The 8,470-nt window shown below is 35.9% G+C and overlaps 1 protein-coding gene across 1 annotated transcript in view; it reads right to left on the bottom strand.

Moving 5' to 3' along the window:
• ZNF248 (zinc finger protein 248) overlaps nucleotides 1-8,470 on the bottom strand; it is a 363,665-nt gene that overhangs the window by 197,484 nt on the left and 157,711 nt on the right. The window lies entirely within an intron of this gene.

The raw sequence follows: 8,470 nt of genomic DNA, 5'->3' as shown, positions 1-8,470 counted from the left end.
GCTGTGGGTTTGTCATAAATAGCTCTTATTATTTTGAGGTACGTAAAAGAACAAATATTTAAAGCATCCTAGGCACACCTGACCTTAATGCCAAGAACTGGAGTGCTTGAAGGAGCTGCAGACAGATTAGCAGCTAGTAACTCATTAAAATGTATAAAAACACTTGGAAGCTCTGTGATTTCAATAATGACTGTGCTTTTAATCAGTGTTGTTTGTATAGTCTGCAGATGTGGATCCTGACTCCTGTGAGAAGTAGCTCACTGTGACAAAGCTGCCTTTGCTTTTATCGATTTGCAGATCACAGAAGGGGAACATGTTGGGAACAGACCCCCCAAATCTGGCCATAAACTCACCCCAAAACTGGTCATAAAGAGAATCTCTGCAGCACTGTGACGTGTTCATGATGGTCATAATGCCCATGCTGGAAGGTTGTGGGTTTACCAGAATGACGGCAGGGAACATCTGGCCCACCCAGGGCGGAAAACTGCTTAAAGGCATTCTTAAGCCACAAACAATAGCATGAGTGATCTGTGTCTTAAGGACATGCTCCTGCTGCAGTTAGCTAATCCAACCTATTTCTTTAATTTGGCCCATCCCTTCATTTACCATAAGGGATACTTTTAGTTATTTTAATATCTATAGAAACAATGCTAATGACTGGCTTGCTGTTAATTAATATGTGGATAAATCTCTGTTTGTGGCTTTCAGCTCTGAAGGCTGTGAGATCCTTGATTTCCCACTTTACACCTGTATATTTCTGTGTGTGTGTCTTTAATTCCTCTAGTGCGGCTGAGTTAGGGTCTCCCCCACCGAGCTGGTCTCGGCAGATGGGAGTTGCAAGGAACCAGTTTTTTAGTCGAACACCTGAGTTAGAGGCTCTCCCACTTTCCTTCCACATCTTTCTCTGGTTTTCCAGCTCATTTCAGGACCCCTTTCCTCAGCTTCTCTAACACACCAAGCTCCCATCTACTCTCAGGAGAATGCCATTGACACAGAGGTAAATACAGCATAATGCATGACTTCAACTGAATTTGAGCTGAAGTAAATATTTGCAGAAATGTAACAAACTCAGTATAATGCATACTGTAAAAGAGGTGTGGCCATAGTGCCAAGGAAGCAGAATGAAAGAACTGCATTTTCAGGTAGAACAAGAACAAGAATGTTACCTGAAAGAAGTGACAATTTAAGCTATTTTGATACTTGGGTATAATTCTAGTGGGCAGAGAAACACATAGGCAGTTGAAACTGAGAGAGGGTGCTTAGTTAATGTAATGGTTACAGGATGTTTGGGGATAATGTGAGTCATGCACTTTTACTGATGAGTGGGGAAGAAATGTAAGATCTATGTGGAGAATCTAGAAATTTGTGGTTGACAACAAACTATTGAGGAACAGGGAAAGGTATCTGCACTAAAGTGTGGGAAGTAATTGTGTTTTGGAAACTAATCAGAAGATTTTAATATGCATTGATCAATAAGAGTCTATGAGTGAGGAGGTCTGGTAGGAAATGTAAAGTGAGAAGGGGATTAATATAATAGGAGGGAGGATGCATAGAGGATCTAACAGGCTTAACTAATTCATTAATTCATGTTGGCCCATGGGGTTGTGGTGTTAAGGAAAAATAACCATATTACAATCAAATACAGTGGGAGAAATTAAGTAATTGCACACAACTGAGCATAATCACAGCAGAGATGTATACTCAATAGAAACTACTCAATCTAGGAAGATTTGAGTACTCAGTCCTAGTACTTACTAGGAGTGATTGAGAATATTATACTTTCTGTCACAAATTATTCCTTGTTAAAAAGTTTAGGTTTTATCTTTTAGATAATGACACACCATTGAAAATTTTGGATCAGCAACTAAAATTTAAAAACTCATTTTTTCCGTATTTCTTCCAATCATGTGGTCTTTCTAAAGATGTGCATTACATGATGTACACCATGACATACTGGAAGCTTAGAGACAGCAAATCACATAAGTGACTCTTCCATCCTGAGTTCATGTCCAGTGGCCATGAAGTGTTCTACTTTCATTCAATGAAATTCTGTTTTGAGATGCCATTTAGCTCTATTGCACAGGCTGGAGTGCAGTGGCACAATCTTGGCTCACTGAAACCTCCCCCTCCCGGGTTCAACCAATTCCGCTGCCTTGGCCTCCTGAGTAGCTGGGATTACAGACACCCGCCACCATGCCCAGCTAATTTTTGTATTTTTAGTAGAGATGAGGTTTCACTCTGTTGACCAGGCTGGTCTTGAACTCTTGATTTCATGATCTACACCCCTCAGACTCCCACAATGCTGGGGTTACAAGTGTGAGCCACTGCATCTGGCCAACAAAATTCTTTAAATAATCCTTCTGTGAGAACTCAGTAACTCATCCATAACAATATAGAAACTCAACTTACATTGTAGATTTCTAGATAGTGGATTTTTTTCCTTCCCTACATTGCATTGCTCAATTTTCTAGAGTTATAATTAGGCATATTTGGTTATATTTTTTGGCTGGTAAAAAGTCAAAATAAGAGGAGATGTAGTGATCTTAAGAACTATAACTATGGCTGGGCACAGTGGCTCATGCCTGTAATCCCAGTACTTTGGGAGGCTGAGGCGGGTGGATCACGAGGTCAGCAGTTTGAGACCAGCCTTACCAACATCGAACCCTGTCTCTACTAAAAATACAAAAAATTAGCATGTCTGTAATCCCAGTTACTCAGGATGCTGAGGCAGGAGTATCACTTGAGCCTGGGAGGTGGATGTTGCAGTGAGCCATAATCGCGCCACCGCACTCCAGCCTAGGCGCCAGAGCGAGACTCCGTCTCCAAGAAAAAAAAAAATAACTTTAACTTTTATTTTTTATTTTTAACTTTTATTTTAGGTTCAGGGTTATATATGCACATTTATTATATAGGTAAATTTTGTGTTGCAGGGCTTGGTGTACAGACAGCCACCCTCCACCTTAAGTAGGCTGTGGTGTCTGCTGTTCCCTTCTTTGTGTTCATGTGTACTCAATGTTTAGCTTTCACTTATAAGTGAGAACATGAGGCATTCGGTTTTCTGTTTCTGTGTTAAAAAAACGTTAGCTTGGCTACTCCGCCTACAGAGTAGCCATTCTTTTTCCTTTACTTTCTCAGTAAACTTGCTTTCACTAAAAAAAAAAAAAAAATTAACTTTAAAACATGTTTCCATGCATCTCATAAAACTGCCATTAGAGATTTCATGTATTAGGTTTATCATTTTCCACTATATTTAGGTACAATTTAAGCACTTGCCTTCAAATATATTGCCAAAACCCCCATCCCAACTAACATATGTTTGTGGATTTGGGTTTGTTTGTTTCTAAAAATCAGTGTTCTTACTTGTTCCATCCTGATTTCAAAATTGTGAGGATGATTTCCTTTTGTAAAATACACATAAAAAGTATCATTTAATCTATTTGTAAGTGTACAATTCAATGGCATCAAATACATTCACAATGTTATGTAACCATCAATACTATCTATACCTAAAATTTTTTCACTTTCCCAAGAAAAGCTTGATCTACTCAATCTGCTCTCCTCCCTGTCAATGATATCTTCTATTCTACTTTCTGTCTTTATGGATTTGCCTATTTCAGGTACGGCATGTAAGGAGAATCATGAGATACGTGTCCTTCTGTGTCTAGATTATTTCTCTAAGCATAACATTTTCATGGTCCATCCATGTTTAGCATATATTTTAAAAATAACTTTTATGGCTGAATAATGTTCCTTTGCATGTTCATACCATGATTTGTTTACTCATTCATCTGTTCACAGGCAGATGAGTGATTTGTACCTTTTGGCTATTGCAAATGATGTGCCTGCGTGCACTGATGTACATATGTCTGTTCAGACCTCTATTTTCAGATATTTGGATGTATACCTTACAGCAGAATTGCTGGGTTACATGGCACTTTTATGGTTAAACTTCTGAGAAAGCACCACACTATTTTCTCTCTTTCTCTTTCTTTCTTTCTTTCTTTCTTTCTTTCTTTCTTTCTTTCTTTCTTTCTTTCTTTCTTTCTTTCTTTCTTTCTTTCTTTCTTTCTTTCTTTCTTTCTTTTTCTCTCTCCTTCCTTCCCTCCCTCCCTCCCTGCCTTCTTGCTTGCTTGCTTTCCTTCTTTCCATCTTTCCTTTCTTTCCTTCTTTCCTTTCCTTTCTTTTCCTCATTTCTTTCCTTTCTTTTCTTTTCTTTTTTCTTTTCTTTTCTTTTCTTTTCTTTCACAGAGTCTTGCTCTGTCACCCAGGCTGGAGTGCAGTGGCACGATCTCAGCTCACTGCAACCTCCACCTCCAGAGTTCAAGTGATTCTCCTGTGTCAGCCCCCCAGGTAGCTGGGATTACAGGGGTGCACCACCATTCCCAGCTAAGTTTTGTATATATATTTTTAAGTACAAACTGGGTTTCACCATGTTAGCTAGGCTGGTCTCGAATTCCTGTCGTCAAGTGATACACCCGTCTCGCCCTCCCAAAGTGCTAGGATTACAGGTGTGAGGCATTGTGCCCAGCCCACCTCACTATTTCCAACAGCAGCTGCACTATTTTACATTCCGACAAGCAATGCACAAGTGTTCTCATTTCACCACTTTCTTATCACCTCATGTTATTTTCCATTTTTCATTAGCATACACATCTTACTAAGTAGAAAGGGGTATCTAATTGTGATTGATATTTGCACTTCTCTAATGACTATTGATGTTAAGCAACTTTTCAAGTGCTTGTTTGTCATTTGTGTATATTCTTTGAGTAATGTCAAAGAATTTTCAAGACTTTTGCTTGCTTTTAATTAGGTTATCTTTTTTATTGTGGTGTTACTCGTGTTCTTTATATATTTTAGATATTACTATCCTGTCAGACATATGATTGGCTATTATTTTATCATATTCAGTATGTTGTCTCTTTGCTTTCTTGATAATACTCTTTGACGCAAAATTTCTTAGTTTTGATCAAGTCCAATTGACCAATTTTTTCTCTCTGTTGCCTGTGTTTTTGGTATCATGTTCCCAAATCCGATGTCATGAGGATTTTCTCCAATGCTTTCTTCTGGGAGCTTTATAGTTTTAGGTCTTGCCTTTAAATAATAAATTTGTTTTGCGTTAATTTTTGCATATGTTGTAAAGTAAGGGTCCAACTTCATTGTTTTGCAAGCAGATCTCCAGTTTTCCCAGCACTGTTTTTTGAAGACTATCATTTTTCTATTGAATGGCCTCAGCATCTTTGTCAAAAACAATTTACCATATATTAGAATGTTTACTTCTGGGATCTCCACTACATTGATCTATTAGTACCACAATGTTTTAATTACTGTAGCTTTGTGGTAGGTTTCAAAGTCAGGAAGTAGGAGTACCCCAAATTTATTCATCTTTCTGAAGATTGTTTTGGCTATTTGGTGCCCTCTGTGAGTTTATATTAATTTGAAAATTAGCTTTTCCTTTTCTGTTAAAAGTGTTACTGAAATGTTAAGAGGGATTACATTGAATTTATTGAATTTTGTAGCTCTCTTTGGGTAGTATTGGCATCTTAACAGTGTTGTCTTCCTATACACAAACAGGGATGTCTGTTCATTTATTCATTTTTTCTTTAATTTCTTTAAGCAGCAGTTTATCATTTTTAGCATGTAAGTATTTAACCTCCTTAAATAAATTTATTACAAAGTATTTAATTCTTTCTAGGTGCTATTGTAAATGGAGTCACTTCCTAATTTTCTTTTTGGATTTTTCATCAATGGTATAGCAAACAAAATTGCTTATCTTGTACCCATAATCTTGCTGAATTTGTTTATTAGCTCTGGTGGTTTTCTTTGGATTCATTAGGATATTCTACACATAGGTTCATGTCATCTGCAAATAGAGATATTTTTACCTCTTTCTTTCTATTTGGGATGTTTTTATTTTTCCTATCTAATAGCTCTGGTTAGAACCTCATGTTAAATAGCAGTAATAAAAAGGAGTATCCTTGCCTTGTTCTTAGCAGGAAATCTTCTTAGTTTTTCACCACTGATTATGGTGTTAGCCATGAGTCTTTCATAAATACCCTTTGTCATGTAGAGGAATTACTCCTTATTCCTAGTTTTCTGAGAGTCTATCATGAAATAGTGTTGGAATTTTTCAAATGCCTTTTCTGCATCAACTGAAATGATCATGTATAGGTTTTTCCCCCTTTCTTCTATTAATAATATGTATTGCATTAGTTGATATATTTATATTGAACAACCTTTGCATTCCTGGGATAAATGCTATTCACTCATAATGAATAATTCTTTTAATAGACTTTTGAATTCAATTTACTAATAGTTAGTTTAAAATTTTTGCACCTATAATTGTAAGAATTTTGAGTTCCAGTACAATATTTAATAAATCATTTGAGATAATCAGCACTTTATTATAGAATAGGCTTTGTGGTAGATGATCTTGCCCTGCTATAGATTAATGTAAATGTTCTGATCATGTTAACATGGGCCAGATAAGCCATGATGTTGTGTAGATCAGGTATATCAAATTCATTTTCAACTTATATTTTCAACTTTCTTTGTGGAGATGTAACCCCATGGTAACTCAAGGAGCATCTGTAGTTGGTTTACTGTGTTGTTGAAGTCTTTCTTTTTTTTTTTTAACTTTTCTACTATATGATTGATCTATTTGTGATTGTAAGTAGGGCATTGAAGTCATCAACTATTATTATACTATTGCTTATTTCTCCCGTCCATTGTTTCAATTTTACATTATATATTTTGAGGGTTTGTCATGAGGTGCATAAATTCTTATAACTTTTATTGCTCTATTGACTCTGTCAGTGATATAGTCTCCTTCATCTCTTTTAAACTTTAATATTTAAAGTTTATTTTGTTTTAATGTTATTATAGCCACTCAGATTTATTTTGCTTACTATTTGCATAAACTATATTTTATTATCCTTTTACTTTCAAGTTAGTTTTGTTTTTAGTATACAGGAAGTCTCCTGTAAATTTTGTATTGATATTGTTGTATCGTGTTTTTTCAAATTAATTTTGCCTATTGTTCTTTGATTGGACTGTTAATCTGTTCAGATTTAAAGTAATTACTGGTAAGACAGGGCTTAATTTTGCCACTTTGTTGCTTGTTTTTGATATACGTTATAACTTTTTGTTCCTTAATTCCACCATTACTGCCTTTTTAAATAATTTTTTGTTGTGAAACTTTTGACTCTTATCTCATTTACTTATTTGTATATTCTTTAGATATCTACTTGGTAATTACTATAGGGATTATATCTAGCATCCTAAAGTTATAACAATATAATTTGAATTGATACCACTTAAATAGCAAACAAAAACTGTTTTATCAGCTGGGTGCAGTGGCTCATGCCTATAATCCCACCACTTTGGGAGGCCGAGGTGGGTGGTCACGAGATCAAGAGATTCAAACCATCTTGGCCAACATGCTGAAACCCCGTCTCTACTAAAAATACAAAAATTAGCTGGGCATGTTGGTGTGAACCTGTAGTCCCAGCTACTCAGGAGGCTGAGGCAGGAGAATTGCCTGAACCTGGGAGACAGAGGTTACAGTGAGTCAAAATTATGTCACTGTACTTCAGCCTGGTGACAGAGTGAGAGTTTCATCCTAGTTTCTGTTATTAATGCTACAGACTGCATCTTTATTCATTGTGTGCTTCATAATATAGATTACTAATTATTTTTACAGATTTTTCTTTTAAATTATTCACTTTTACCTTACCTTTTTTTTTTTTTTTAACATGGTGTATTAGTCTGTTCTCAAATTGCTATTAAGGAAGTATCTAACACTGGGTAACTTATAAAGAAAAGAGGTTTAATTGACTCACAGTTCCACATGGCTGGCGAGGTCTCAGAAAACTTAAAATCATGACAATGCACCTCTTCACAGGCGACAGGAGAGAGAATGAGAGCCAGCAGGAGAAATGTCAAGAGGATTATAAAACCATCAGATCCCGTGAGAAATCATTCTCACAGGAAAAGCATAGGGAAAACCACCCCGGTGATTCAATTACCTCTCACCAGTCCCTCTCATAACACATGGGGATCATGGGGTCTACAATTCAAGATGAGATTTGGGTGAGGACACAGCCAAGCCATATCAGAGGATTCAGGTTACTGTCTAACTTTCTTTCATTTTAACCTGAAAGAATATCTTTAGCATATATTGCAGGACAGGCCTACGGAAAATGAACCCCTTTACCTTTTAAAAAAAATTTTAAGAGTGTCTTCATTTATCTCTCATTCATGAGGTAAAATAGATTTTCTGAATATAAAATCATCAACTAAAAAGTTATCAAAGGGTTTTTTTGTTTTTTTATTTATTTTGTTATTTCTATTTTTTTAAGTGTTTAATTATTTTATTTTATTTTAATTTTTTATTTTTTTATTATAATTTAAGTTCTAGGGTACATGTGCATAACGTGCAGGTTTGTTACATATGTATACTTGTGCCATGTTG

Source organism: Colobus angolensis, unplaced genomic scaffold (assembly GCF_000951035.1).
Source record: "Colobus angolensis palliatus isolate OR3802 unplaced genomic scaffold, Cang.pa_1.0 Scaffold524, whole genome shotgun sequence".
Taxonomy (NCBI): domain Eukaryota; kingdom Metazoa; phylum Chordata; class Mammalia; order Primates; family Cercopithecidae; genus Colobus; species Colobus angolensis.
Note: the sequence above shows the minus strand (reverse complement) of the source record. Positions and strands in the feature narration are given on the sequence as shown.